Source organism: Rhipicephalus sanguineus, chromosome 5 (genome assembly GCF_013339695.2).
Source record: "Rhipicephalus sanguineus isolate Rsan-2018 chromosome 5, BIME_Rsan_1.4, whole genome shotgun sequence".
NCBI classification, from domain to species: Eukaryota; Metazoa; Arthropoda; class Arachnida; order Ixodida; family Ixodidae; genus Rhipicephalus; species Rhipicephalus sanguineus.
The window spans coordinates 138,208,171-138,222,061 of record NC_051180.1 but is presented as its reverse complement, the minus strand read 5'-3'; positions in this window follow the sequence as shown (position 1 = coordinate 138,222,061).

Genomic DNA, 13,891 nt, shown 5'->3' with positions numbered 1-13,891 from the left:
GCTGTTGAAACAGAGAATCCATTGGCGAGCCTCACTTCATATAGCATTAGTTTCTTGCTATCGCATTCATTGCTTCGCCCTTGCGCGAAACTGTGACTTTTTACTAATTGACCTGCCACGTATATGACTCTTTTTAAAGGCACACGTGAACTCTTTTTGGATATCATTGTACTCTGGTAGGGGAGTCATGCGACCCAAAGGAGATTTAAGGTGTCTTTTTTATAGGGAATCAAATAAGTGGCAAGTCAGTAGCCACCGAAGAGAGCAACACATAATCTTTTTGTTCTTAGAGTGTACGTGCATTGGCAATTCGCTTCTGGTTAACATCTCTGCCTTTCACTTAAGCTTTCTTTCTCTGTGTGTTGAAAAAATCCGTAAACAGGGGGTGTGTGCTCGAGCCGACGTTTCGACAAGTGGACTTCCAGCCTTGAAGAAGACAAGTCCACTTGTCGAAACGTCGGCTCGAGCACCCACCCCCTGTTTACGAATTTTTTCATCGCAAGCTTCTTCCATCTTCCACTTCCTGCCGTTTTTTTTTTTTGGATTTCTCTATGTGTGTGTGGTTTAGCATGGCATTCTTGTACTAAATCCTACATGCGAAATGCGGCCCCACCGTGAGTTACACGTGTCGCGCGTGCCGTTATGTGGCCTCAGTGGCAAACCAAAAGGGCACGAGCGAATGGAGCCAGTTACACACACACACACACACACACACACAAACACACACACACACACACACACACACACACACACACACACACACATATATATATATATATATATATATATATATATATATATATATATATATATATATATATATATATATATATATATATATATATATATATATATATATATATATATATGCACGTGTTCGTGACGGCGACAAAAGCGGCACTCGGATTACTGAACACGAAACTCTTTATTGGGCGAACTTGTGCCCAGGAAACGAAAAGTCAGACTACAAGCAATGCACGCCGTGCACTGATAGCTGCGGTCATAGCGTCAGCCGTCGGTAATCTGATCTGCGGCAAGGCGCGTCGGCATTTAGACATGTGGCATCGAAGATTCCAGCCTTATCGTGGGTGGCCGCGTTAGTTCCAGCATAAACTCTACTGTTCGCGGCGCGCGCTCGAGCTTATCAGAAGATTCTCAAATAATCTAGAAGGTTCTCAGATATTCGGGGGCGGTTCGGGCAAGGCAGTGTTTACGCGTGTAAGGGACCGGTCAGATAAAAATAGAAAAATAGGCGCGCGTGGCAATATATACGCCCGCCAGATCACGACGCACGAGAAGAAATGCGACCTGCCGCTGCCTGAATCGAACCCGCGACCTTAGGGTCAACAGCCGAGCACCGTAAGCGCGGTACCACGAGGCGGACCACACGGGCCGTAGTTGGTGCGCCAGCATGTGAGATAACTACTTGAACTCCCATGATGCTCATTCCAGAATGTCCATTTCCTGGGTGCGCTCGTAAAGCTTGCGGCCGAAGGCGCCAGCTCACCACGCTAGCGGCAATCAGTGCGGGGGCTAATTTCGTTGCTCAAACTTTGACATAACCTTTCCTGAAGTGAAGTTTAAAAGAGAAAACTTGTTTTCTCGTAAAAGAAGAGAATAAAATGAAAACCGACAGAACCTAGTAGCACAAGTAGACGCATAGTGTGTGTGTGGGCAGTGGTGGTTCCACCGAAGTCGCGATCAGCGCGCAATCAGAGAAGCCAGCATTAAACGACCCGGGTCACTCGACGCTACAGCGGCGCGTGCTAGCGATACGGGGGCGTCGCGCCGTAATCGAATTAGCGTCGCTCACCGGCAGCAGCGGGAACGACGACCAATTACACGGGAACCACGTTGCACTTGTTGGGGGGCCAGGGAGCCCGGCAGTGGAGCACGCTCGAATTTCGCTTGCGCGGCAACATCTTGCGCGTGGCCACATTAATTTGAATTCCCCCTGCTTTCATTACGAGCGGCAACCCATATGGGTTGTACACTGTGAATACGGTGGTCTGTTCTATAAGGTAAGGCTTTCCTTTTTTTTTCGTTTCTCTGCTGGGGTTGATACACACGATACTGAGGGACGTTGAGAGGAGCCCGAAAGGAAAGAGCGGTGAATGTCGTTAATGAAAGAAGGAAACATCGTATTACAATAAAATAAGTGACACAATTAGAAGAACGTTGTAAGGATCGTAACTTGATTCCTTTGCTGGTGTTTCCGACTCTGATGCAAAGCGGCACTTTTGTGCGAGACAATGCGCGCGTCGACGACACAAAGGGTAGTTTATTGGGCACTGGTAACAACGTATAGCTAACTGTCATTACATCGGGCAACAAGACATCGTGCAGCGGCACGTACAGGCCCGAAGACAATGTTATCGTGTGTATCTAAACAAACCACTATTCAGAGTACAATATGTTCCCTACTAAGGAAGAACAGTATGATTGCTGCCCCTACAACCTTCGAGCTCTACATGTGAATACTGCGATTCGTACGTCTCTTTCCGAGTATCCGGCAGTACCTTGTCGCGGGATGGCTCTCCTCCACCTATCGCGTCGTTCCGCGTATAGACTGGTGAACATGAGACCCTTTTGTCGACGTCCTTATGTCCGGAGCGGCAGCCTTGCGCAGGTATAAAAATATTCAAGCTTCGCTTGAATTGTTTTCTGCCTGTCATGAAACTCCCGCATAACGCTATGGGAGAGCTCCAGTAAAGCCCGCAGGTGCCGTGCCGCGGCGTTAGAGGCACGTTGCCGTGCGTGCATGTATTTGCTTCATCTCAACGTGACCCCCCCCCCCTAGAACGTCCCTCCACTCAACGCTCCACCTTGACTTGAGAAAGTAGATGGGAGCGCCGTCTCTAGGCAGAACAAGTCACTGCATATCAGCGATAACTTGAAGTGATTCTTCAGAAGCGCGCTGTCATTTTCGGTCGAGCAGCGGTACTGTGCTCTACTCGGTCAAGTGAAGTACGAAATTCGAGTCGAGGCTTGTTTGAGAATACGGGGGGTCCGTGTGGTGACTTCGATGTTTTTTCGATAGTTTGATTTGCCCCAGTAAGACGAATACAGCGCGAAATATACGGGGGCAAGAAAGACTGACGTACACACAGCACTGGTCTTTCTACGTCGGTCTTTCTTGCCGCCGTTTATTTCACGCTCTACTTGTTTTACAATGGATTACCAACACACGCTCAAGCTTCCGCGCTAAACTGCCATAGTGTCAATACCTAACACTTGCTCTGTGCAAGGCTGCCGCTCCGAATATTAGGGCGTCGACGAAGAGGTCTATTGTTCACCAGCCTATACGCGGAACTACGCGATAGCTGGAAGAGAGCCATCCCGCGACAAGGTACTGTCGGATTCTCGTTTGAATCTAACTATAATAATAAAGAAGAAAACTTGGAGGACGCTTCAGCTTCACCTTCAAGAGTAGAACGCGACAGTGTAATCGGGCCCCATGCGCATGTCTTTCTCACTCGCTAGCCTCGCTTTGCTTCTCGGCGGACACCTCGACTGTGCCTCAAGGAAAGGAACATCTGCGCATGCAAAATTGGCCGTTTCAAGCTGTCCTAGGATGCCAACTGCATGTAAAGTTGGGAAGTTCCCACTCCGACACGATTCCTCCTTTTTGCGACTAGGCGGAATACCCTCTACGCGTCCATAATGGCAACACGTGCACCCGCACACTTTGTTGATGTTGTTGCTGCTGCTGATAATTAAGTATGTCTGAGCGCTTTGTAATGGGTGGGCCATTAAACCGCACACTCGTTGCGAACTTCGCATATTTTCATGCATGGCGCGATTCCAGGCTTCTGCCACGCAACATTATATGCGTTAAGGGGACTCCTTGCTCTACATGACATTCGTACAGGATTTTTTTTTTCAAGATACGTTTCAAGCAGTGATGTAGCTCTGTGGTAGACCACAGAGCGACAGCATGCCAAGCATAAGGCGTCGGCTTGAGTACCACTCGATCCGAACATTTATATTTATTTATTTATTTATTTATTTATTTATTTATTTATTTATTTATTTATTTATTTATTTATTTATTTACATCTATCTCGAATTTTTGCTCACGGACAACGTCGATTTTTCGCTCACAACCAACGACACCAACACCGGAATTTCTGCCAAACGAGCTATTTAACGCTCTCGCGTTAATAATCGCTGGGGTTTTACAAGTCAAAACCACGATTTGATTATGAAACACCTCGGCGTAGTGGCGGAGTGCGGGTTGATTTTGACAACGGGGCTTCCTTAACGTGCATCTAAATCTAAACGCAGTGCAAGCTGCAGTGCTCTTCAGTATAAATTAGGGATCGTCGATTAATATTTTTAGTCAATGAGCAATTAAGCTACGCTCCTAAATATTTCTGATAGCCTCTCGCTATCAGACCTGTCGGTTGAACCTGTCCCTTGCGTTTAAGGAATTCGTAGCAGGGGCGTAGCCAAGGGGGGGGTTGGGGGGTTCAAACCCCCCCCGAAATTTTTCAATTTTGCATGTGCATGTATACACGCACACATACAAACACACGCACGAACATACATGAAGTATGGTTGAACCCCCCCCCCCCCCCCGAAAAAAATTTCTGGCTACGCCCCTGGTAGAAGACATTTAAACGGTACAATTCCAAGCATTTTCTTTATTTTGCAGTCGCTTGCTTAAAGAATAAACTGGAAACCTGATTTATTTGTTGCGGTACATTTTATTGCGTAGGTTACTAGTAAAGCTAATTCGACAGGGGGCAGAACTCTGCAGTGCAATCAGATCGAGCACGGAGGCTTGTCAGGATGACTTAAGCTAGTCGTGCCCTTGTATACTTGGCTCCATGAACAGCGGTTACGACTTCAGGAGAGGTTACTACTATCCACATTCGTCTACATAGTACCAAGCAAGGAGGTTTAGAAAGAAATTCTGGAGTGGAAGCTCTCGCAACGCCTTGCCAGCAAAAGTGAAGCCAGCTATTGCCTACCAAAGAGCTCGGAAACGTGCTCTTTTCTGGTTGGTGGTGCCTACTTAGAGATCAAATGACTTGGATCTGTTAGTGCAATTACTAATTATGAAATAAAAGTTCGTTGTTGCCGACAAAAGTAACCCGTCGAGAGGAGTATTGGCGATTGATCTCCAATTAGATTTGCCATGACTTTGAGGCTTATTTATGAAAACTAGTAACACAAGACACACTTGGAGCAATTTCTGACCGGTAAATGTTGCCATATTAAATTCGTCTGGCGTGCGAGGAAAACGCTCGCTTTCCTTCGCTAGAGTACCTTCGCCAAGCGCTGATGGTTTATCGTGCCCCTACTAATATGGTGGGCGCAGCTGTCATCTTTTGGTGGGCACGGCTTCACTCTTGCGCAATAATCGCCACTCCAGATATTTTTAACACGCTAGTGTTTTATGCCGGGGTTCACCAAGATTTCAGTGACGTATTTCCGTCACGGAAATGACGTCGAAAAAATTTACACGATCAGATGGCAAAGAAAAAAAGTTCCATCAACGGGCATCGAACCCACGACAGCTCGGTCCGCAACAACAGATGCCGGGCAGTGCTCAAGGAATTTTAAGATTGATGTCTGTCCAGTAGGACGGACACCATTTGTTGTTATTTATTCTATACTGCGCCACGGTCACAGACTCCAAAAGCTTTACAAACGCGCCTTTTATATCTACCACTCTCCCGGTCGGCGAGGTGGTGTTGCCCTCAGGGGGCGGTAAAGTAAAGCAATTCTTCATTACTGTGGCCTCCACGATTAACACCTGCAACGCGTTACACGTCCGTCCCATTCGGCGCGTTTTCAATACAAGTTCAATTTTGTCATGGCCTTAACACACCGCGAGGTGGCGACCTTAACGCAAGCGTCGTAAAAGCGTCGGCCTCGCTCATAGCATCACGCTAATCCAAACCAAAAATAGCTCTGCGACGCGCGCCTGCCTCACCTGGCTGTAACACCGCGTTCCCCGCTCACGTGCTCGCCCCGAGAAAAATCACAGCATATCCACGGGGTGAATGATGATGAGTGGGGCGAAGCTACGGAGGGAATCATCTGTAAACTGTGAAACTCTTCCGTGAAATGCGCCCAGTACATAATATAAAGAGTGTGAAACATCGTGTATATATTAAACATCAAACTTTTATTGTACTGTTGGTTTACGTGGTCCCTTCATTATCACTTGTGATCGGTGAAATGCAAGGAAGAAGTCCGCTCCCGAGCGAAAGAGCGCCAAGAGCGACCGCATTCCCCGCTCGCCCTGTGCGAATTAAAGGCAAGGCTAGAGGGAAGACAGGACGCGCGTTCCACGACGCGAGGTCGGTAGCATGCCCAACGAAAGCCAACGGAACGCGATCGTGCAAGTGCTCCGGCTTCGCATCGCCTCATGGTTCCATTTAGCGTCCCAAAACCAAACATATTGCTCAAGGTGTGCCTTGCGTTTTTCGTAGAAATAATTTCTTTATCATGTACATTAAGACGAAAAGTTGAAAGCTCACTAGTGTGTATCGCCCGCAAAGTATGTCTTTTAGTGTGATTTAACTCTCGTACGGCAGGGTCCTCGCGCCGTTGCCGGTCCACCTCGCCCGTTGACGATCGGGCGAGGTGGCTACATGCAACTACTACTACTACACTTTAAGAAAAACATCTGGCGTTCTTTCGTTCTGCTTTTACAAAACATCTGGCGTCTTTCGTTGGTTTATTTCATCAATCAACGGCGTTTTGAACAAAATTTTTATTGTTTAATCACGCACAGGAGAAATCTCACCAGGCACTACCTTGGAGGTAAACAATGGCTGCTAATGGCAATGAGAGACAGAAGAAGTCGGCTTTTAGCTAACACTTACACTTCTACTTCTACTAACGTTTCCTACTGGAACATGCCAATGGCTGCTAATGGGGAATGAGAGACAGAAGAATTCGGCTTTTAGTTAACGCGCACGCTGCGAATTTTTTATTGTTCAACAACGCACAGGAGAAATCTCCCACCGGCACCACCTTGGAGGTCAAAGCGTAAGACTTGTTACTCACTACTACGACCACGACGACTACGAGGGACGAACGGGTGCCGCCTTAAGGAGCTTCGCCCCTAAAATCGCGGCCTGGCTACAGTGGCAGCACGACGCGCTTTGCGTTTCCCTCTAATAGTCCGGCCGTAGTGTTCAATCACATTTTAACATGGCGCGAGATGGCGACCAAGTTCTGCGTCCAATATGCGACGCTCTTCTGGCTATCACTACTCGTTCTCTGATTACGCTTTCACCGTTAACTACTACAGCTACCACAAGTGTTTGTTTAATCATTTAACATGAACGTTAGTCGTTGGGATGGAGATGTACCATCAATCGTCAAAGTGGGTGCATCGACGTTAAACGGTGCCATAGCTTCAAGACATCAATTTACATTGCACAAACTCTCTTATATCAATGTACAGTAAACATTCAGTTACTTCTGTAAGGGCCCGCTTTACTTTCGTGTTATTCCGATTCCTGTGATGGAGGGATCAACCATATTTTTTAACCTCCTTGGTACCAAGGTTCCACGAAAAATTCAGGCGCCCTTGCCCTATCGAGAAAATGGGAGCAAGCGGAGCTTTGCGTCCACGTGCCGGTAGGGGCGGCACCAGGATTTTTTTACTGGGGGGGGGGGGCACCCACGACAAGTGAGTTCCTTCAGGGGGGCAGGGAGTTTGGGAACATGCATTGTGTTTTGACTATGCTCGCTCTTGGGGGGCAAAGGGGGGCAGCAGGAAATTTTTTTCCGGGCGGGCGGGGGGAGGCTCCAGCTTCCATACCCCCCACTGGCCCCGCCCCTGGTGCCGGACCGACTACCTTTCTTTCTTTCTTTCTTTCTTTCTTTCTTTCTTTCTTTCTTTCTTTCTTTCTTTCTTTCTTTCTTTCTTTCTTTCTTTCTTTCTTTCTTTCTTTCTTTCTTTCTTTCTTTCTTGCTTGCTTGCTTTCCTTCATTCTTCCTTTCTTTCCTTCTTTTTTTCTTTCTTTCAACTTTCTTTCCTTCTTTCTTTCCTTTTTCCTTCTTACTTTCTTTCTTTCCTTCTTTCTTCTTTTCTTTGTTTCCTTTCTTCTTTGTTTCTTTCCTTCTTTCCTCCTTTGTTTCCTTCTTTCTTTCGTTCGTTCTTTCTTTCTTCCTTTCTTTCTTCCTTTCTTTCTTTCTTTCCTTCTTTGCTTTTTTGTTTCCTTCTTTCTTTCTTTCCTTCTTTATTCCTTTCCTTCTTTTCTTCTTTCTTTCTTTCTTCTTTTTTTCAACAGCGGAGCTATTTAAGTGTCACCACCTTTTCGTAAACTTTTTTAAATTCTGACCTTTACAATTTTATTTTAAAATGGGCTTATAAAGGATCGTTTTAAATGATGTTCATATGCAGAAAAGAGTGAAAAAAATCAGTATGGCACTTGTTATTGACAAAACATTGCCCAAACTCAGCCTTTACGCGAACAGTCATAACTTGAGAATGGAGCGCCAGAATTATAAACATTGTGGCACAGAGGTAGCCAACTTAGCACACTGTGCAATAAACTAGGATGTATGCCATTTGATGATTGGGAATCAAGTTACAGTAAAAATACGAAGGAAAACAAAAAAAAATTGGTGATCTTTTTCTGCAATGCTTGAAATAAAGCATTTTTACATAAACACTTATCAACAGTTTTGTTGGTCCTAGTTCATTGCACAGGCCAGTAGTAAAGGAAGGAGCATACAAAGTTTCATTGGAAAAGATTTATTCCTTATGGAGTTACAACCGTTTGCGTAACGAAAAAGCGCAAAAAGTCAAGTTTTGAGAAAAGCAAGTTTAAAGTTTTTCATTGCTTGTACAAACAGGATGATGATGCCCTAAACAGTTCAAATCCACCACGCTCATAGCTAGGACACTCCTTAGATGCCATGAGCTCTTTTTTGGCTTACGTTGCTGCTCGTCTTTCCTTCCGGTGTTGTTTTGCTTCGCCAGTCGACTGACGCTGTGCTTTCCTTACACTGTATTCGTCCCTAGTGTAGCATGCTACGATAGTGTGGTGGCGAGGTTCGATGCCTGCTTCTCTCCGAATAGCTGCTACACTTCTGTTACCATCATAAAAATTAAAAACTACGCAGCATTAGCATGAAGCACGTGCAAAGTTAACAGCAGAGAGCTTCACGTGTCCCCCTTACAGATATTTAAAGGAACGTTTGAGAAAAGAAAGCCTCACAAGTTGTCCTTAAATAAGTTTATATTTGTCAAACCAAAACACAACAGAAAAATTACAACATTTGCCGCTGACGTTCGCTAACTTATCAGTTTCTGTTACCAGAAAGCACTAGTTTCGGTTTCGCAACCGTTCACCACATGTTCGAAAATTAGCTATAACTTCGGAACTAAATAAGATAGAAACATAATTCTTTCGGTAAAATATTCTTGAATGTCTGGGAATTCTTGCAATCTAAAAATTAAAAATATGTTTTTATAAAAAAAAATGCATTTTCAAAGCTGGAGACATACTTTAAGCTTGAGCCAGATCCGGAAGCGTTCGCAGAAACTGCGCATTTCATCGCCCTGCGGTAACGTCACCATGCATCGCCTAGCAACGCGTTGGAGGAAGGAAAGGAGGAGAACAGAAGTTGAGAGGAGGACGACAATAAATAATTAAAATAAAATAAAATTTACTAGCGAGGCGGGATTCAAACCCGGGTACTCACGGCCCGAAGGCGAGCGTCGTAACCACTCGGCTCTCCAGGCACGCTAGCAGAACAAGCATTTATGGGAACCATATGATTGCGCTGCTATCATATCGTTCCCGTATAGAAAAAGATAGGGATCAAGAGAAAGAAAGAGAGAGAAAAAGAAGCAGAAACAGAGGAAAAGAAACACAGAGAAAGAGATAGAAAGAAACAGAAAGAGAGAGAGAGAGCAAGAAAGTATAACATAGCCATGTATAGTACAGTATGGCAAGGAGGTGGGAGTGTGAAGTGAGGTTGAGAAGGAGGGAAAGGAGGAGGGGAGAGAGTAAAGCATAGCATAGCCGTGTATACTACAGTACAGCAAGGGGTGGGAAAGGAAATCGTGGTTAAGGAGGAGGGAATAAGGAGGGGGAAGTCACCAGCTGCGTTGTTTGCTCAGTCTTCGCATTACTAGTGCGTTGCTGACCCAATTTCTCTTTCGTTCCATCGCATTGCGCAATGCTGCCTCCTCACAGCTTCCTTCATCCATGCCGGGAATCGGACCCGTCATCCACGTATTTAGCAGCGCAACGCTTCAATCGCTACAGGCAACAACGACAGTAATGAGTTCGTATTCAGGCAACAATGAAAGGTGGGAACGTGGAATGACGAGTCACCTCGATAAAAGATCATATTTTCGTATCTGAAAAGGCTGATCTCCGTCAAGCCCACTGTCGAGACAGCATCAATTATTGGAAAACGGCGCGTACAAATATGCATGCGACCGGCGCACCTTCGAGAGCCGCATATCTGTACGCTCGCCGGGGTTTTCGCGTATGGCGCCACCACCGAAGTCCGTGTGTTCTAGAAGCTTAAAGGGGTGGTGCCACCAAATTTGTGGCTTGCGCGTTTTTTGCTGTAAGTATTTCCTATAGCTCAAGGAAGCATGATGCACGCACCAAGATTCATGTATTCTCGCTAAATAATTTAATATCGCCTTTTGATGTGGACAACTTTCGGTTTTGGTTTCTGGGCGCCGAGGTTGGGCAGTGACGTAGAAGTGTAGGAGGCGTGGTCACGAGACCACACGAGGCTGTGACGCACTTAGCCAGGAAGCAATGGAAACTCGGCGAGTGATGTAGCAACCGATGCTTTGCCAGTACTATAGTGAACTAGAATATATTCTAGTTCACTACAGCCGGTACGTACGTTGCGGAAGTGGCGGAGGTCCGGAGGTCACTCACGTTACTACAGCAGATTTGGTGTGACGTCACTACAACTTTCGTTGTCCATCCTACAGATCTACGTCAGTGTTAGCGCGCTGGCGATGGGTTTCGATCGGGAGAATGGGCATTTAGGTACACTTTGGAAGTGAATTAAAATATATTCTAAACGTTTGCTGTGTCCGACCCTTCATGTAGAATGTCCTTGCATACAGAGGAAACCCACAACAGGCTTGTTATGGCCTCGAAATTTGATGGCACCACCCCTTTAATGGAGACGATTTACAATGATGCGTACTCTACTGCAGAAGAGAAGTAAACGGTCCCTATCCCAACCGAGTTCCCCCCAAAATATTACGGCTTTAGCTTAACATATCTGTGTTTGCCTATTTAGAGTGCTAAAAATCACCACATCTCCACTAATGTGAATCATGACGAGTGGCGTCGCACTGGGTATCGTACCGGTATGTCACCGTACGTCACCCGCGCGTTGCCACTGCGAATGTAAACTGAGTGACATGAAGTGTGTATATATATAGCAATGTATTTATTTGGTTCCTCTTTAATGCTCTCCTACTTTAATTATCTTGTTATAATTCGTATATCGTCTTGAGATCTAGATTCCTTTTTCCCTTCATTATTACTGCTTTGTGGCCTGTGAAATGGAGAGCGAATGGTTCTTCGAGTGGATCTAATCTAAAGCTGGCAAAGACAAGGTCTATGCGTGTTGCTCGGGTGGTTGTTGGTTGTTTCCAGTCATATGAAATGCATCGTAGAGCATATCGAGACATCATATATTGCATAATTCAGCCGCTGCCCATAATGTCTACGTCGAAGTCGCCGACTTGTATAAAGGGTTTGCGCTTGTACTTTGTTTCGTAATCGTGATGGCAACATACACACATATCTTTCGCCTTTGAGGAGAATATGACGCGGACTTCTGATCACAAAGGAAAGTTTATTGAACCTGTACACGTAAGCACATGAGACGTTTATAAACTAAATACTTATAAATTGCGTCAATGTATCTTACACAAACGCTAGACGCAATCTTATACAGACAGAGGTAAGTGTTCTCCGACTCATACTCATACGAAAGCAGTCATTCAGGGCTTCTCGTTGTCCACTTCCCACTGTGCGCATGCTTCAGAATTGTGATAGCTAGATTTGTTTATTTTGGGAACATAGTGCGTTTAATTATTATTCGATTTCATTTTTATTAAGGCATTTCAGGAGTGTTTTGAGTGCTGCATATGACTTTTATCGCAGACTTAATAATCTCAATCTGATCGCAACATACACACTTATGTTTCGACTAATGCAACGGTTTTCTATGCGCCATGACAGCGGACAGTGAGAATTGACGACAAAGCTTGGTCCTAAGGTGCTTCGCCCCTTATATATTAGGGGCGAAGCTCCTTAAGGCGGCACCCGTTCGTCCCTCGTAGTCGTAGTAGTCGTAGTGCGTAACCAGTCGTAACGCTAGTACCAGATCTTGACCTCCAAGGTGGTGCCGGTGGGAGATTTTTCCTGTGCGTTGTTGAACAATAAAAAATTCGCAGCGGGCGCGTTAACTAAAAGCCGAATTCTTCTGTCTCTCATTCCCCATTAGCAGCTATTGGCATGTTCCAGTAGGAAACGTTAGTAGAAGTAGAAGTGTAAGTGTTAGCTAAAAGCCGACTTCTTCTGTCTCTCATTCCCATTAGCAGCCATTGTTTACCTCCAAGGTAGTGCCTGGTGAGATTTCTCCTGTGCGTGATTAAACAATAAAAACTTTGTTCAAAACGCCGTTGACTGATGAAATAAACCAACGAAAGACGCCAGATGTTTTCTAAAAGCAAAACGAAAGAACGCCAGAGGTTTCTAAAGCAAAACGAAAAGACGCCAGCTGCTTAACGAAAGACGCCAGAAGTTTTCTAAAGCAATGGCTTTCTAAACAATGAAAATTCACAGCGTACATGTAAAATTAAAGTGAGCTGCAAGTCGTCATAACTCTCATCGAACCTTTAGTATAAACGCGCCCGATCTCACGTCGGTGATGATGTATTGGGCAGAATTCACGGAAGATTCACGGTTTACCGATGAACCTCCGCAGCTTCGCCCACTCATCATCATTCACTCCGTGGATATGGGAGAGCAGTAAGCTACCCCTGTGTTTAGAACAACAGCTGAACTATGTACAGTGCGCAGTAGTGCACCACGGCCACTCGAATAAAAAAGAAACGTGCTACCTGTCGCGTGCCCCGCAAACGGCGGGAGGCGTCTAGTTGAGCCAATTTCCGCAATGGCGCCACAAGAGGGGACGCACGAAGGGGACCTAAAGAAAAAATTACACCATTTTCCGCTAAAAGGGACCATGAGGCGATGCGAAGCCGGAGCACTTGCACGATCGCGTTCCGTTGGCGTTCGTTGGGCATGCTACCAACCTCGCGTCGTGGAACGCGAAGAGAAACGCTACGCGCGTCTTGTCTTCCCTCTAACCTGGTCGTTAACTCTCACTGGGCGAGCGGGGAACAGGGTCGACAGGCGCGCGAGAGGGGGGCAGCGTAGGATAGGAGAGAGAGGGGGAGGGGGCGCGCATCTGGCGCTCATCGCGGCGGTGCGCAGGAGAGAATTTCGGCATGTCTAGCCCGCGTTTCAGAGGAAGAGAGTGGAGGGAGGGGAGAGGGGAAAGGAGAGGGGGAGTGGAGTGAGAAAGTGGAGATGGGAGTGGAGAGGAGGTGTGTGGAGAGGGCATGCGCATGCGCAGTAAGGGTGGTCACGCCGCACATCACCACCACCACCACCACCGGTTTGAACTCCACTATAAGATGCAACTATATAATGGCAAACGCGTGAGGGGGAGACAGAAAATTAGGCGGGTAGATGAGATTAAGAAGTTTGCAGATATTACGTGGCAGCAGAAAGCACAGGACCGGGTTGATTGGCGGAACATGGGAGAGGCCTTTGCCCTGCAGTGGGCATAGACAGGCTTATGACGATGATGATGATAAGATGCTTCACATCTAAAACACAAGTGTCCTTGT